Source organism: Pseudonaja textilis, chromosome 1 (assembly GCF_049901715.1).
Source record: "Pseudonaja textilis isolate UNSWEBS1 chromosome 1, rPseTex1.2, whole genome shotgun sequence".
Classification (NCBI taxonomy): domain Eukaryota; kingdom Metazoa; phylum Chordata; class Lepidosauria; order Squamata; family Elapidae; genus Pseudonaja; species Pseudonaja textilis.
Genome location: NC_141990.1, coordinates 56,827,561 through 56,846,481, shown reverse-complemented (window position 1 = coordinate 56,846,481; position 18,921 = coordinate 56,827,561). Strand labels below are relative to the sequence as shown.

The 18,921-nt window shown below is 37.2% G+C and overlaps 1 protein-coding gene across 5 annotated transcripts in view; it reads right to left on the bottom strand.

Annotated features, from left to right (window-relative positions):
* Nucleotides 1–18,921, bottom strand: part of LRFN2 (leucine rich repeat and fibronectin type III domain containing 2) — a 311,191-nt gene that overhangs the window by 104,799 nt on the left and 187,471 nt on the right. For 4 of the 5 annotated variants that reach the window (XM_087935027.1, XM_087935011.1, XM_087935019.1 and 1 more), the window contains one exon: nucleotides 2,732–2,939. The exons of the other annotated variant lie outside the window; for it this stretch is intronic. The gene's annotated coding sequence lies outside the window, so the exon portion shown is untranslated. The remainder of the gene's footprint in view (nucleotides 1–2,731; nucleotides 2,940–18,921) is intronic. 5 annotated transcript variants of the gene reach the window in all.

Below are 18,921 nucleotides of genomic sequence, written 5' to 3'. Positions count from 1 at the left end.
CAATGTTATTATTCAGAAACTTGCCTGAAGAAATGGAAGGAAGCAGGAATGTAATTCATATTCCTACTCTTTCTATCATTATCTCCTCTTCTGTCATCCCCCACAAATGTTTGTGCCTAAAAATCTGGAAAAGGCTTCCATGTAGACATTTAGGCCAAGATTCAGTTTTCCTTAGAATCACCACAGCCTTGTTTGGTTCCTCTAAAAGTCCATGTAAAGAAGCAGCCCAATTATAGATGTAATCCCTGCATTATCCAGTTTCACCCTCTATAGCAGGAGAGTTAACATGAAGTTAACAGAACTTTGGAAATGGAGTGATTACATGAACTGGTCTATGCAATTTTCTTGGCAACATTTCTGGGGAAGTGATTTCCCCAAAAAATCCATTGCCATGGTGGTGCAGCACTACAGGCCACTTCTGCTGACTGTTAGCTGCTTCCAATTTGGTAGTTCAATTTTCACCAGGTTCAAGGTTTAGTGTTCCATCCTTCTGAGGTGGGTAAAATAAGGACCCAGATTGTTGGGGGCAATATGCTGACTCTGTAAACTGCTTAGAGAAGGCTGTAAAGCATTGTAGAATGGTATATAAGTCTAAGTGCTATTGCTATTTGTCATTGTTTTTTTCCTATGGCTAATAGAGAATGTCTAGTTCAAACTCACTCAGCTAGTTTCATGCCTAATGCAGGATTAGAACTCCCAATCTCTCAATTTCTACTTTGGTACCCTAAGCTGCTATTAATTTGGAAATGGTCTCTGTAGCAGTAAGCAAGCAGTAATATCATTGTACCGTGCATTACAGTATGAGGTGTGACTTAGCATCTCTTGGGAGATATCTTTGTGAAGTCTGCACAAAGGGAGGTACAGTATTCCAAAGATTTTTTTCCTAATGATGCTTCCTGAAGACTCTTATAGTAAACAATGCCTGCTTCTGGTACATTTCCTTAAGAAGCCTAGAAGATGCTAGAACAGGGGTCACCAACCTTTTGGACCTCAGGGACCACCAAACTCATAATTTTAAATCCCAGGGACTACTAACCGGTTCTGGGCATGGCCTAATTTGTGGGTGTGGCTTGGTGGTCATGTGACTGGCTGGGCTTGTATGTAAATATTATAAATATTTATATAAGTATTGAATTTTTTTATTAAAAGTGGGCAACTTTTACCCAAAATCAGGCAAAGTAGGCAGGCAGATTGAGTTGCGCACAGTTGCACACAGTTGCACAGATTGAGTTGCACACAGAATCATTCAGTGATCTACTTATCTACCATCAGCTACCTGAGTCTGTCACATAAAATTTGCTTGCCATGAGTCTGCACTGAATAATAGATCTTTCAGTCCTAAGGGAGGTTCGGCTGTACTTAAAAGCAGAGCCGAAGATCTAAAGGCTAGTTAGAAAGCAAGAAATCCAACAATTTCCTGCTTCCTAGCTAATCTAAATTTTCAACACAGCAGAACAGCTGATGGTTAGAAAAAGGAAAAAATAGCAATTTAACAGGCAAGTTTGCCGGGTAAGGAGTAAGTGGGCAGGGAGGGTTCCTGCGGGCGATATGGGCAGTGCAGCATTTGTTTCTGTGCAGCCTGGATTAATTGCTTTGGGGGTGCTCTGGGGGGGGGGAGATTTCTCTGTGGCCCACCAAAATTTTCTTGGGGCCCACCAGTGGGTCACGGCCCATCGGTTGGTGACCACTGTGCTAGAACACAGCAAGCCGCATACTGCTGCCCTCTCTGCAAATGGATAATGTGGCTTGAAATTCCTTAGACAAAAGGTTTATTTTGTTTTATTTGTTGTTCTGCTTTCCTCATTAATTGAGTTGACACTCCTGTGTGTACATTAAATAATGTCAAAATACAATAAAGCAAAGTAGAAGTTGAGTGACATTTGTTGACATTTGCCAAAGAGGAAAAACAAGTTAACATTGCAGCTAAATGTTAAAAGGTCTGGGAGTTAATGTCTTTACTCATCAGTGTGGCTCTGGGTTGACTGCATGCAGCCAGAAAATATATTTATATTTCCTAACACAAATTTTTATTCATTTAGTTTAATGTATTTCTAAAATATTAATGAAAAATAATAATGGAACAAAACCCTGTTATCGTAATCCTATTATTTTCATAAAACATGAGCTTCAGATAGGAGGAAATAGTCAGCTTTTTGATTTTGGTTTTGCTTTTAAACCCAGAGAAATGTTTACATATACAAAATTACATTATGTTTTTCCCATTCCACATATACAATTTTACATTGATATCTCAAAGAAATCTGAACTATGGTTTAGAAGTGTGTGTGTGTGTGTGTGTGTGTGTGTGTGTGTGAAATCCTGAGAATTAAATAACATTTTAATGTCTTTTGATAACTTTAGGCATGAAATGCCTTATTGCCTGTTTTAAAAAAAGAGGCATGATTTTTTTATAAGCATCTTTTTATTTTGCACAAAACTCTTCAACTAATCTGGAATTTAACGTGGATCTTTCTCACCAATAGAGCAATATTATTGCTAATACTATAGAATTTGGTTCAAAACAGAATGGTAAGTCCATTTGCAGTAGATAACTGATAATGATGATGATGATGATGACGATGACTCAAGATGCTCTTAAGGAATAAGCATATGTGATCTGGAGAGATCAGTTCTGCTTCTGTGATAAGAACTTAACTGAACAGAACTGAACACAGTGAAATGTAATAATATTAGACGTGGAAACACCCTTTGGAAAACCTGTGACACTTACCTTGGAAGACAGTCACTGTCACTGTGGTTGTTGTCACCTAAAGGGGTGGTGGGAATTAACAGATAGGCCTTTGGGCGAAGCATGACATCCTTCCCTCCTCCTTTCCACAAAAGATCAGCCTGTTCCACCTCTCTCTATTGACTTGGAGCTTGTATGCTTGCAAACGCATATGTTAGAAGTTACTTGCAATCTGTTGTCTTGTTCCTATCTGTGCAGAAAGCAAAACAAAGAAAGAAAATCATAGCAGGGACATGCCATAAAATTAATACACTAGTGCATGAAATCTTTTGAATGTCTGAACTGCATTTTAAATAGAGGTATAGAGGACACAAAAGAAACACATATTCAGGGGTGGGCTGCTGGGGGTTCGCAGGGTTTGGGAGAACCCCTAGCTAAGATTTGGTGCAGTTCAGGGAACCCTCAAATCCCACTCCTGTCTGGCCCTGCCCATCCCACCCCACTTCCAGGAGTCCCCACGTGGCCTGTCATTTTGGATGAAGATAAGTGCAGGGTGTGTGTGGATGCTCATGGAGGGTGAAAAATGGGCCTCCTGGAAGTTCAGGAAGGTTGGAAATGGGCTCATTTCCGGCTTCCAGAGAGCCTCCAGAGCCCCAGGAGGCTATTTTCGCCTTCCCAGAGGCTCAAGGAAAGCCCCCACGACGCAGGAGGCTGACTAGGCCATGCCCACCATGGACATCCATCCAGCAACCAGGCAGAAAACCCTTTGCTAAAATTTTTGAAGCCCATCCCTGCACCTATCCCTAACTCTAAGTTTCCCCAAGTTGTGTATAAAATGGCTTAGGCTACTTTCTGAGCTGAAGATTTTGTGATGAAGCAAGTTGGATAGCTTTGTACATCCAAACTTCACTACAGCAACTGTGTGGGTAGGCATTATTTAAAGACAACAGAACACAGATTGTGACAGGGAACACTGATCTTAGGCACTGGAAATTTTCTTTTCTATTAGTTTCAGGATAATTTGATGGGCAATTTTTTTTCTTACTCATTGATAATGAAAATATTATCATTATGTTCTCTGTCTTATATTGGTATAAACAAAAGGATAATCAGAAGAAGAGAAGACCAATAAATTATGTTAGTAAAATAAGACAACAATTATATATAGGGATAATGCATTTGAAGGAATGGTTTTAGATATCAGTTGGATGATTGCTCATTTGTATGCTACATCAATTTTGCAATGAAAGCACAATTGATTAGACCCTTTTTCAGAGTCTGGTCAATTTCATTTCTCATATTAGCAAATAGGACTTCTGCCAACTTGAACAAACCAAACACCAGTTGTTTTAGTAAAACACCTAGGCTTTGTAGATAATTATCAGTAAGCTCAAGCTGAAAAATAAATCAATTGGTATCTCCATTTCACATCAGCACAAAGTGCTTGTGTAGTAAAGCAAGCTGTGTAGATCTTTAAGAGAGTGCTTCATTATGATGAAGCAACATCACTTGGCTGGTCTGCCTTGACTGGTGTTTGCAATAGCCAGAAGAGGTAAATCACATTACTTTTTGGCATGAGGAGAGTCACTTTGCTTCCATGGCAGGACATTTTGCTGAGAGGAATCCAAGTTGCCCTACATAGGCCTAATAGTAATAGCATTTAGATGTATTGCTGTTCAGAAAAGCAAAGATCTTCATAGATAGCATCTCTTTAGGACTCATACAACTCTTCTATGTGGCAACTCATTGCAATTACTTATATTTCTTCTCATGCATTTCTCTCTTTTATCTCTTTTGGGTGACTGGCTTTCTCTTTAAAATTCATAAAGACACTGCAATTAAATACAGAGAAATTCAATTAAGTTGCAAAACAATACTGTCACCAGTCATTGACTATACTTAATACCAGCTCTATCATTTCATAACACATACAAAACGCATCTGTCTCTTAGATGCAACTTATAATGTTCCCCTTTTTTGATAACATGGAATTTGTAATGGAAATAGTTGCACTTGTATAGTGGTAGAGCAGACTGAATGTTTAGTTCTGGTAGTGATTTTTTAAAAAAACTTTCAATGGTGAGGATTAGATTTTATTTCAGAATGATCCTCTTCATACCGGTATTATGTAGTCATTGTGCAGCTTCTAGCAAAGCAATAATTTTAAACATGACTTTTATCCACAACTAGAAACTAGTCACCATATTGTTATCACATGTTTTTTTTTTCCTGTAAGGAAGAAAAAGGAAGTACAGGAAGTCCAGTATTCTCTTTGCCATGATTTTATCCTCAGGACAGTTCTTGAAGTACATCAAGCTAAGAGCTAAGTTTAAGAAGTCACTCAGTGAGAGTCAGAACTTTAGATCACATCCCATTTCATCCCAGATTTAGTCTTGGGCTCTTGCACCATTATCTGGGTATAGTAAAGATAAGAAGTCAAGTCAAGTTTAGTTTCTGGAAAGTACATAGATATGTCCATGGAATTGTCTTAGCAGTAATATGAAGTGGTTTGCTATTGTGTTTTTCAAGATTTTTTCGTAACTTCCTAATCTAGTGTACAACTCCTGATGATCTCTAACCCAAGTATTAAACAGCTTGATCTTGCATTGCATTCTGAGCATCAGTCAATATGTAAATGCTGCTACCTTTTGTGAGTTCAATCTAGTATCAAAATTTATTTCTGTACTTTTAGCTTCTCTGAAATCCAAGGATATACTGCAATTAAATGTTACACAAGTAGAACAAAAAATAAGTGGGACATTGTCACTGTTTATTAATTCTGTTTTATTATTATTTTCTCACCATGAAACAGCAGAATGTTCCTCTTGTGTGTGGAGAACATCATGTTCATGATATGCAGATTACACTTATTTTTTAAATAAATGTTTATCCATTACACTATGTAGATGCACACACAAATGCATCTCATTCATTGGCATAGTGTGAAGTACAGCACTCAGGAACTTGTGTTAAAAGGATATTATGTAATGTATACAAATGGGAGAACTTCAGATAATATGAGAATTTGTGCAATCTGAACATTGCAGTACAGGTAGTCCTTGCTCAACAACAGGTCATTAGTGACCATTCAAAGTTATGCCAGACCCAGCAAAGGATTTTGGAATTCTGACAGTGGCATACATGTCTGTGTCACATGATTACATTTTGGGTCCTTGCTCACTTTTATGGCTAGTTGCAATGCTCCACATTGATGTGACTGCAATTTACAATGCTATTTTTTGCTACTCTCCAGATTTTTGGCTGATTTTTGGGAAAAAAATACCCATAGGAATGAATGGGTCTAAACAGGATAGTGTACATTTATTTATTTATTTATTTATTTATTTATTTATTTATTTATTTATTTAAATTTTGTCAAGTGATTATAAGATAACAGGCATAAGTATAAACATAGTTATGAATACATGAAATGGATATGTATAAGAAAAAAACAATAGGACAGGGATGGTAGGCATATTGGTGCGCTTATGTACGCCCCCTACAGACCTCTTAGGAAAGGGGTGAGGACAATAGTAGACAGTCTAAGTTAAAGGTTTGGGGGTTTGGGGAAGAAACCACAGAGTCAGGTAGAGTATTCCAGACATTGACCACTTTATTGATGAAGTTGTATTTCCTGCAATCAAGTTTGGTGTGGCTTACCTTGAGTTTGTATCTATTGTGTGCTCTTGTATTGTTATGGTTAAGGCTGAAGTATTCGTTGACAGGTAAATGTATGGTTTTATATAGTATACTTATATTGGACCGAAGGCGGCATAGTTCTAGGTTTTCTAGGTCTAGAATTTCAAGTCTGGTGACATAAGGTATTCTGCAATGAGGAGAGGAGTGGAAAACTCTTCTTGTGAAATATTTCTTTCTCAACTGTGCTAATATCAGATACGTAATGTGGGTTCCAGACTGATGAGCTATATTCACATATTGGTCGAGCAAATGTTTTGTATGCTCTAGTTAGTAGTGTGATATTACCAGAGAAAAAGCTATGCAGGATTAGGTTAACAACTCTTAATGCCATTTTGGCTATGTAGTTACACTGAGCTCTAGCACTTAGATCATAAGAGATGAGTACTCCAAGATCCTTGACAGAGTTTGGATCATCAACAAGGTCTTGACTATTCAGCTTGTATTTTATTTTCTGATTTTTTTTTTGCCAATATGTAAGACAGAGCATTTATTTGTTGAGATTTGAAGTTGCCATTTGTTTGACCATTCTGATACATAGTCAAAGTCTTTTTGAAGGGTAGCAGTATTGTCTGTGTATGTAAAGCTATAGTATATAGCTTTACATTGTCAGCAAAGAGAACGCAGTTGCTCTTAATATGATCACAGAGGTCATTTATGTAGAATATGAAGACAGTTGGTCCTAGAACACTGCCTTGGGGGACACCACTGTTGACAGGTACAGAATTTGATAGGATGCTCCCAATTTTGACCATTTGTTATCTGTTTGGCAGGAATGCTTCTATCCAGTTACGCAGGTGTCCAGAGAAACCATAATATTTTAGTTTTAGGAGTAATTTGTCATGTACCACTGAATCAAAGGCTGTACAGAAGGCCATGTAAATTGCATCTATTGCTTTGCCCTGATCGAGTTGTGTAGTCCATATGTTTTTTCAGTGTAAGAGTTGCAGATTACAGGATAGTTTTTTTCTGAAACCAACTTGTTTATTAGAGAATAGGTTGTTTGTTTCTAAGTGGAGGATAGTGGATTGGTTAATAATTGATTTGATGACTTTACAGGTGATGCAGCATAAAGAGATTGGTCTGTAATTTTCAACTAGGCTGGGGTCTCCCTTTTTGAAGATGGGGATGACCGTGGCTAGTGACCATAGGTTTGGCAAGGTGCTGGTCCTGAAAGATTTTTCAAAGATTATGCTTAGAGGTTCAGCTATATACTTTCTGAGGGGATAGTGATACATTTTTTTTAGACTGTGTGGAGATGGATAGGCTTACACTAGAATTAAAAGATAGAGGTGAATCGGAATATTATTTGGTATGCATGGTACAATTGGCTAGATAATAAAGGTAAAGATTAACAATGTAATTATTAAATATTTGCAATGCTATAGTGTTATAAAGAGTGTATATGTGTTATAAATTGTTGAGAAATGTTCAATAAAAATATTGGGGGGGAAAGGAATGAATGGGCCTACTTTACAACTGCCACATCCACTTAACAATTGCTGCAAAACTGAGTTGTAAAATCAGGTTGGTGGGTGTCTTGACTTACAACCATCATGGTTTATAGTAGAAATTATGACAGGCTCTATTATGATTGTAAGTTGAGCTCTCTACCTGCAATTGTTTTCAGAATATATTGGCAACCAGAAAATGAAGAACCTTGGGTTCCATTCTAGTTTTGCTTGTGATGGTTCTATTGTTTTAGGTATAGAAATGTCAGCAAGGAAAAATGGAGCAAGCCATTCAAAAAAGCCATTCAAAAAAATCAGTCAGTGCTAAAATATAAGTGCTTATTTCTGCACTGAAGAAATGATAGAGTAGGTATGCTTTGGAACTCTGTGACAGTTGAACCTAGCTGTGCACACAACAGTGTACCTGATGAACTACAATATACTCTGAGATTATCCTTGAACTACCCAGCATGATATACTTGCCCAAAGCACTATTTGTCCCTGTTATCTTAGTAATAAAAAAGAAGGGGAAAAACCATCCTCCAAACCAAGACAGAACAGAAATGACATTCTTCAGGCTAGTCCAGCACCACTAGGGAAAGTAATTTATTGTTCTCTGATGCTATCAGCTGCTGAACTAGCTGAAACAGACAGTACTAACAAGGTTGTAGACTAGAGTTGCCTTAGTGTTTTATAAGTTATTTGTAATCTAGCTCTCTGTCCATCAAACCCCATGTTTCCAGTCACATTTTATAAACAAGCTTCTCCTGTTTTATGCTAACCAGCCTTTTCTGCCCTTGTTGCTTCACACTAGCACCCCTTTTCATTAGCATTCTTGTTGTCAGATCGTGTTATTCACTTTCTGAAAAGATTATTATTAATGCTGTTCATTTATTATTGTTAAAATTTGTTACAATCATCTACTCCAGCAAACTCCAGGTAGCTTAGAAAATCCAAATGAGCAATTTAAATAATTTGAAAATATAAAACAAAATGAACAGCCCAGAATAAAAGCAACCATAACCATAAATACAATAGGGCACCCACTAACTTGCTAACTCTAGGCCCAGAGGGTGAAAATGGCCATCAATATAAATGTAAACAATTAATTTCCTGGAGCAGAGGCCAGTCTGGAAATTGTTAGGAAGTTCTTAAGAACTAGATTAGAGAAAACATGGGTCTAAACTAGCAGGGCTGTTACATTCTCTAACCTCAAAGATGAACAAATATTTTTTCCCTGAAATAGATACCATTACCAGAAACATCAATATCGTTATCACCATCATTTTCTGGAGACACAGGAACTGTTGCTAATTATATATCTTTCTTTTATTTTAAGACTTTTTCTATACTGGCAGAAACATTGTCTTCACACCAGGAGAAGAAATCCCAGTGTAAATATGCTGACTTCGCTGAGTAGGCTGATCTGAGAATAAGTTCCTGAAATAAAACAGGTTGACCTTGAGAGCAGCATGGAAGATTGGTTGTATTTCCCCTTTCCTCTTCCCTGAGGAAACCAACCTAACGCTGAGTCCTAGCAAGACAATGTTCACAACAATTCAGCAAATCAGCTGAAAAGCAAACCCGATGCCTATGTGAAGCTGATGACCTTCTCTGTCTATCTCCCCAGAGTAATCACAATGTGAGGATTTATATCTTGCTGTGAGTCTATTGAATGGCACAAACAGCTTCAGGTGCCAGATCTGACTTGGATGCATTCTTGCACATGTATATCACACATGGGGGGGTGGGGAGGGGAAAGCAAAGAAGAAAGGGCCAAACACTTTGAAGATGGTGCCCTGCTGTTAGAGGACCTGAACAGCTGTCAGGTTGGCACAACAAGAGTCTTCATTTATATAATAAACAGTCAGGATGTCATTTACAGAGCACCGAGTATGTTAAAAGATCGGGCTTGCTGCTATGAAAACAAAAACAAAATAGCATTTGAAAATAGTGGAAACAGTGAAATCAGCTATAAAAAAAATGAAATAGCAAAAAGGACATGGTGGAACAAATATTTCACCCTTTTTCTAGGAAAGTGACGATAGATTGGTACAAATAATATACCACTCCCATATTACGACTATATATTCAAACTTGTAAACAACAATAGATCCATTACAGATTTCTTTCACAGAAAATCTATGATTTAATAACTAGTTTCAGCTGTGGTACAATGGCAATAATCCATGGAGCCTCTCACTACCTGTCATCCTTAGTGAAAAAGGTTCACCAAGTTAGTAAGCATTTAGGGAAGTTGTCTAAAAGATAACACACATTTGGAAAGTTGTGCCAAAAGAAAAGTAATCCAGGGAGAAACAATACTGTACATATGAGATGTTGCCTAGCAAATAAATACTTATTTGTTTATCATACTAATATTCCACTTCCATCTAAATCGCTCAAGGCAGCATACATTTTATCTTTTTATAATAACAACACTCCAAGAGAGAAAAATAAAGTGGAGGAAAATGGCTTTAGCATCCATGTAAGAGCAATGCAGATTCAAAATAGATGGTTTTTTTTTTCAATGGTTTATGGAGAAATTAGATGGAAGAGAATGCCTTTGGAATATATGAAATTACTTGTTGAGATAAGTGGATTGAACTGTCTACATTTTGGGTTTTATCACTAAGCATTTATCCCAGCTTCAGTTACTGGTGGAAAGAGAAAGCTGAGGATTTTGCTTCTTTTTATGCTTTATTATGGAACCTGCTGAAATATCTGTTCTTTCTTTTAACAACAGAATGATTTTTCAATATCTGCTGTAAATCAATGCCATGAGATAGATAGATAGATAGATAGATAGATAGATAGATAGATAGATAGATAGATAGATAGATAGATATATTTTCTGAGGTTCTCGCGGGTATTTGTATGTGGATCTTTGGTTGTTCGGGTTTTCTCCCGCGTAAGATTCGAAGTATCTAGGCAACGTTTCGATGAAGTCTCATTCATCATCTTCAGGCTTCTGTCTTCAGCTCTGTGCTTCTCTGAGTGATGTGAGATTGCAGCTGCTTCTTCCTTTTAACTGCTAGTGGGGGTGTGACTTGATTGGGTGGGGGCTTGGCTGTGTTCTGATTGGGTGGGGATGTGTTCTCATTGGTAGGGGGTTTGGCTGTGTTCTGATTGGTTGAGGGGGTTGGTCGTGTTCTGATTGGCTGGAGGCATGTTCTGTTCAGGTGGGGGCTTGGTTGTGCTCAGGTTAGTCTTAGTTGCTGGGGGATTTGAGTTGGTGAGCTGTGATCTTGCTGTTTGGCTTCGAGTTCGTGGTCGTGCTGCATCTTCATAGTGGGTGTCAGTTTGCTTCATGTATGGCTCGGAGGGGTTTGAAGTGGGTAGTGATGCAGCTGCAGTGCGGCTTCTGGTCCGTGGTCGTGTCTCATCTTCTGAGTGGGTGTGAGTCTGTTTTCTACATGGAAGTGTGGTGGTGGCATCTTGTGTGGCTCTCATGGGTGTGGGTCTGGTGTCATTCTTCATGTTAGGTACTCGTCTGTTCATGAGGGTAGGTTTCCAAATGGCTGGAAGGCGGGAGGTGTCATCTCATTTGTTCATGCTGTGTGGGCGTTTTTCTATCTCTATGGCTTCTCTGATTATTCTGCTGTTGAAGTGTTCGGTTTTGGCGATGGTTCTGGTATTTTTAAAGTCAATCTCATGTCCTGTGGTTTTGAGGTGTTGGACCAGGGAAGAGGTCGTTTCTTCTTTTTTGATTGAGTTCTTATGTTCTTCAATGCGTGCACTTATTCTTCTGTTAGTTTGTCCAATGTATGTGGTGGGGCAGGCAGTGCAGGGGATTTCGTATACTCCTTGGTTTTCTAATTCGATTTTGTCTTTGGGGTTTCTTAGGATGGTGGATATTTTTCTGTTTGTGCAGAATGCTGTTTTAATGTTGTGTTTTTGGAGGATCTTGCTGATTTTGTCTGTAGTGCCTTTTATATATGGGAGGAGGGCTTTGCCGTTTTCTTGTTCTCTGTCTTGGATTTTGGTTGGGGTTTCCAAAGAAAGAAGATTACCCACCTAATCCAAGCAAAATCCAGTAGAATAATCAGAGAAGCCATAGAGATAGAAAAACGCCCACACAGCATGAACAAATGAGATGACACCTCCCGCCTTCCAGCCATTTGGAAACCCGCCCTCATGGACAGACGAGTACCTAACATGAAGAATGACACCAGACCCACACCCATGAGAGCCACACAAGATGCCACCACCACACTTCCATGTAGAAAACAGACTCACACCCACTCAGAAGATGAGACACGACCACGGACCAGAAGCCGCACTGCAGCTGCATCACTACCCACTTCAAACCCCTCCGAGCCATACATGAAGCAAACCGACACCCACTATGAAGATGCAGCACGACCACGAACTCGAAGCCAAACAGCAAGATCACAGCTCACCAACTCAAATCCCCGAGCAACTAAGACTAACCTGAGCACAACCAAGCCCCCACCTGAACAGAACACGCCTCCAGCCAATCAGAACACGACCAACCCCCAACCAATCAGAACACAGCCAAACCCCTACCAATGAGAACACACCCCACCCAATCAGAACACAGCCAAGCCCCCACCCAATCAAGTCACACCCGCACTAGCAGTTAAAAGGAAGAAGCAGCTGCAATCTCACATCACTCAGAGAAGCACAGAGCTGAAGACAGAAGCCAGAAGATGATGAATGAGACTTCATCGAAACGTTGCCTAGATACTTCGAATCTTACGCGGAGAAAACCCGAACAACCAAAGATCCATATATATATATATATATATATATATATATATATATATATATATATATATATATATATACACATACATACATACATACATACATACATACATTATGGAAGCAACAGCTCTTCAAGATAGGTCAGGTTAAGAAACAGGCATGACAGGGAAGTGCTCCATTTTCGTAGTGTGGAAAGGGAACTTCATGAGGACAGTGGTGACACCCAAGCAGGAAAAACCCAACGGGAACATCAGGACAGCCATAAAACAAACTTGCATAGGAAAAGAGATTTAATAAAAGGTATTGAAAGAAGCCCCCTAGACAAAAGCCAAGTAATTAAGAAAGCTAGGGAAACAAGAAAAAGAAATCCCTTACAAACAACAGGTCATGCCAAATCAGCAAAACAAATAGACAAAAGACACGAAATAAATTCCATAGCAGACAGGAGATTGCCACAAAACAAATATAAGAAAACATTAGGACAAAACTGATAATCCAATCAAACCACCCCACGGAGTTTACCCTCTGGCGGAAATGAAGACAACTCCTGACAGGATTTAAAACATTAAGAAATACAAACACAAGCACTCACATACAAAAGGAGAAAAAAGTATAAAAATCAGGGGTTTATTATACAAAGCTAGCTAGCCCCAGGAACGCAGACTTCTTGCTATCTCTCACCTTTCTGAAAAATAAAAAAGAACCAGCTTTCAAGCAGTTGTCTGTTTCCTTGCACCGGAGCTCTCCCAGCAGGAAAATTGAATCCTCAGAAGAAAGGCATTTTCCAAGCCTTTCAACAGTAGGATAGAATACAGAATCTTGAAATCCAGCAGAATCAAGGTGAAGTTTATTGTTTATTTAATTATTATTACTTATTTGGTATGCATATAACCAACCATCTTACACTAATGGTTCTAGGCAGCTTGCAATAATATAACTTTATATATACAACATCAACAACATCCAAAGAGGCAGTTCTAACCAAAGAATAGCCATATGATTAGTTTCAATCCTCACGTTAAGGAAAAGTCCATGTCTTAAGAAACCTCTGAAGAGTCAGCAGGTTGGGGACCAATCTAAATTTATGAGGAGTTTCTGAAAATCCTTCCTTCGTTGCTTTTTCATTCCAAAATAAGTTCTATATTTCTGTACTTGAAACTATTCAGTTGTAGTTATAATTTATATTCAAGAAAAGTTTATACAATGGGATAATTTTACATTAAAAACAAAGGGCAAACCTGTTTCCCTTATTACAGTGGATTATCTCAACCTTGAGGACTTTGGTTTTTTTTCAGAATTGAGAAATTAGCTTGATTCACCTCAATGCCTTTAAAAATAATTTTAAAATTATTTAAAATACTTGGTCCAAATGTTATTGCTGCTCATTCTAAAATTACAAAATGACTGAAGATAAAGAGAAATTAACTATGACTTGTCACTATTCTTTCAAAAGGAAAATGAACTATGTTGATGAAACTGACGGTAGTTATTTAGATGAAACCTGGAATAGTTTAAGTCCTGTTTTTGTATGTCAATGAAGGCTCATTTTAAATAACATAAAATTTCATGGGTTTTTAAAATGAAGTTAATACTACCAAAACCCAAAATTAACATACATGTTAATGGAACTCTTAGACTGATTAGCATGTGTTAAAGATCCATAGGAACCTCTTGACTATATCCTCAGCATTGGGAATCTCTCACAAGATCAAGAATTGAGGAATTTTCTGTTATGGAGGATAGCTAAAAATCAGGATACAACACAGGAAGGAGAAATCTACCTCTATTTGCAGTAGTAGACTGCTGATACTGTTCTTCAATATTTTATTTTTTAAAACAAGGTGGCAAAAATGAAATTTGGAACAGTATGATCATTTTTAAGTCATTCTATTCATAACATCATTTTCCAGCATTTCCCCAATTTTCTATTATAATAATTTTGAAATGATATATTTTTCATATAAGTCTAGAAATTGAATAAATTTGTATAAATAAAACTAAAACTAAATAAATAAAATTAGGCCCACTTTTCAAGAATTCAAAGCACGTTTTGTTTTTGTTTTTTGGTCTGGTCTGTTTTAGTTTTGTTTTGGTGTTTTGTCCTTCCAGTTGGTAGTATTTGAATTAAAACTATTTTCAACATCAACCTGTTATTTATGATTTTAGAAAGTAAATACATTTTTGGAATAGAGGAGTTGATGTATAATGGAAGAAAGTGGAAACACATAAAATACTCTTCTTTGTTTGAACATTGTCAACACATCTTTGGTGTGGTCAAGAATTATTTTTCTTGATCAGAGAAAGCTAAAATATTTTTATTTCATAAAATATTTCATTGATATGCAAAATCAGTGCTTATTCATTTTATTTTGTAATGTATTTTGTTGTGCATTTCTTTCATTTTTAGTCAGTGAACCAATGTCATCCAATGGACCACTCTTTATCATGGATGCACAAGGGCCTATGATGATGGACAAGACCAAAGGCACCAGTGCCTCTAGTCTTCTTCTTGTGCAGAAAGAAGAATGTTTGCTGTATGGAGATGGAATTATTAATTGTTAAAATTAAGTTTAACTACAGTAAGGGAGGATGTTTGATGAGGGTCCATTAAATAATTCCATAAGACATCAATCATTTATTTTGTATTTTATCAAAGGGCATCTCCTTTTGTCAGGTTAAGAGATGTACTGAACACATGAATACCATGTGCAGTTGTTGGGTTAAGCAAAAATGATTTAATTTCCATTGGTAGTGAATGAAAAATTAGCGTAAAATCCAAAATGACTATATATTAATATATCTAATCATATCGAATATTTAGTATGAATTAACAAATTATAATCTATTATCATTATGGTTATCGCATAGTCAACTAGATATTTAGATTTAATGAGACATTTTTATCCATCTACTGAGTCCTTCTCAAGGATCTGGGATGAGCTGTTTTGTCATTTGATGTTACTAAAGATATAGTACTTTCACAAAATATAAGGTGTTCCAAATAAAGCTGCCTTTTGCAATTGACTGGTGATGTTTTGTCAATGCCAATGGTGTTCAAGTAGTGCTCAAGATGGCTTGGGATTACACCCAAGGCACCTATCACTATGGATATATTTTGCTGTAGTCATTCTACTTTTATTTGGAAGTCTTTGAGTTTGGGGATTATCATCATTGATAATTTTATCAATTGAATAGAGTGATATGTTTCATATTAATTATGTGGTCTATATCACATTATTTAATTATATGCCACATAGAGTTATTTATTCCTTATGTCACAGGGAGTACTTTTCAAGTCACATTTAGTTTACACTTAGCTTGTCATTCTTAGTGAAAACTGCACACATCATTAAATACACAGAATGAAACTTCCTTTCCATTTTTAATGTTAGAGTAAATGTTCTGTTAACTTTTATTTCAAGGGGACATAATTATCTGGGAAAAAAGGTCCTAGAAGAAGATTTAGCCTTCTTGCCCATAACCAATAAAATGTTTATTTTTAAAAGAAGAAAATATTACTCTACTTCTCAAATTGCTTCATAAATGGGATGGAGATCATTTGAGATTAACAAAAATGAAATGAGAAAGAAAAGAAAGCTGTCAAACCCTTCCATAGGTCTTGGACCCTCTCAATGTAAGATTAAGGCAAATGTTACATTTTCTGCTTCTAATTTCCTCTATTTTTGACTGTTCAGCATTGCTTATGCTGGCTGTCAGTCTCAGCTAAAAAGTAATGTATCAGATAGTGCTCTGTAAAAGCACAGAGGCTTATGTTTTACTCTTGTCAATTCATTTCTGAGGAAGACATTGGAGACATGAAGATTTTAAATACTTGATTAAAATGGATAAATTTAACTCAGTTCTTTGTCTCTCTTTTCCTGCATTACTATTTTCTTGTCCTTTATATCATTTATATAGCTAGTTTTATCTTTTCTACATGCCCCTCCTACAAACGAAATTTGCTGCCTTGCAATGCACTAGTGCAGAATATGTGTGGATACACAACCGTTTTAGAGGGTGTATTTTTGCGCCAAAAAATGGGTGGATTCCTCCTGCTCATAGGAAAACCAATTCAACTACTCACTTTTGTAATTATGATAGTCGTAATGTTGGTCATCATGCTCCTTCCTTCCTTCCGTCCTTCCATTTGCCTCCATGAAGGAGCCCTATTAACTTTTAAGGAGAGCAGATAAGATGTTCTGCATCTACACTATTGTGAGCCATTTGGTTCAGGTATAATTTAAATAGATTCTGAATGGGTAGCTACATCTGTCAACTGCAATGTGCAAAAGCTCACTCTAGATTCAATGCAGAATAAATGTGCAGCTCTTCTAACAAAATAATTTTTTAACAGAAAGACAGTTACACTGTCAAGCACAGGAAAAGGAAACAAAGATAAGGAATGTCATGTGGAAGATATAGTAAAAACGATATTAAGAAACACCATTTTCTTTCTAGCTATTTCCCCTCCTTAGTCAACACTTAGTCCTGTGGAGTGATAAGACTTTAAAATGTTTCTATTTGGTCCAAATGTTCTAGTAGAGAAAACTGCGGGAGGAGACTGTACAAATCAGGACAATATTTCTGTCCAAAGTTATGGAATATAATGTCCCATTTGAGAGAAGAGAAGGAATATTGTGGCCCTTCTGTCAGATCAGAAACATAAGCTTCATAAGCCTTGGATATAAACGTGAAGCAATGTTGAAAATCACATCAATTATTTCTCCTTTGTCTCTTTCAGATATTTTAAGAATTTGATCCCCATAGGAACTTTTGTCAACACATTTATAGCTGCCTTTGCCACGCAATTACCTAACAATCTTTAAGTTGCATAAAAGGAGAGATAACTTTTCCATTAATTGGAAGACTAAATCAATCATGTAGATGGAAGTCATAGTACAGCTGTTTAAAAATTTTCTACTCAGTATCTGTTACAAGATGGAAAGGTGAGGATTTGTAGGTTTGGATTTTTAAGCCTTTTCTGTGAATTCTTTGGTAATGTGATTCCTTCACTAACTGACTATCCATGATGTTCAACTTCCAAAGAAGAAACTGATTTCTGAACTTCAACATCAGTTCTTAGAAAGAAACAAGGATTTGAAGGAGCAAACTGTATCAAGAAACAACTGTTGATACTGCAGTAAAAAAAATAGTTAACACAATTTATTGTCTATTTCTTTAAATGGGGACTCAGTCAGGGGTGGGATTCAAATTTTTAACAACCGGTTCTGTGAATGTGACTTAGGTGGTGGGCATGGCTTGGTGATCATGTGACTGGGTGGACATGGCTTGGTTATTGGCTGGGTGTGGCCAACTCAATATCACTCACATCAAGGCACGCATCTCCTCGCCTGGCCTCTCATGACTGTGGGGATGCTGCAACAGTCGTAAGTGTGAAAAATGGTCACAAGTCACTTTTTTCAGTGCCATTGTAACTTTGAATGGTCACTCCACACAAGTAAAGTACCAGCAAGGGAGGGAAAAATGCTCCAGAGATGTTCCTGAGATAGGAAGTCTATTCCTTCCAAGAATGTAATAAGGATTAATGGAGAGGCAGTTTCTGTAAGCAACACCAGAATGTTTCCTTCCTGCCTTCCTTACAGGATTAGGCCAGTAATTTCTTCTAACAACAGGTTCTCTGAACTGCTTAGAATGTTAACAACTGGTTCTAGTGAATAGGTGAGAACTGGTAGAATCCCACCCCTGGACTCAGTGCATTGTTAAGCCAATTGTGCACACAACTGAGATTTAACTCTCCTTTTCTATGGGGAATATGATATGAGACCAAAGATAGCAAAGCACAAGAAAAAAATAATTTTAATACATGAGAGATGTATAGCTGCTTTTGTAGATGCATGTGTACCAGAAACAGAATGGTAGAGATTGTTGCAGATTTTAAAGATAATATTATTTTGAACATACCAACATTTATGGCTATATCTACACCCAGTTAGTAAAAAAAAAAAACATTTATTCTTGTCATCCATTTATAGCCCATCCTATAGCCCTGAATTTCTCAAGCAGAAGTAATTCATGTATGTCTTTTTATCAACCAAAGTGTGCCAAACATTGGGATACTGTATCTTTTATGTAACTTTTCGAGTACAAATATTGTATCAAAGCACCACTTTTCTTCCCCAGAACATTGTGATGCATAAATTGGAACAGAGGGATTGCAGATTTTTAAGCAGTATTATTATAATAAAAATAATAGTAAGCATAGTATCCCTATGCTTCCTTAGCTCAGCAGCCGTACTACTTTCTAATGTGGGTAGTTCGTCCTTATGCACCAAGGTAATAGATGACATGGCATATAACCAAGGTGTTGTTTCTGTCTGACACCCTATGAAGCAC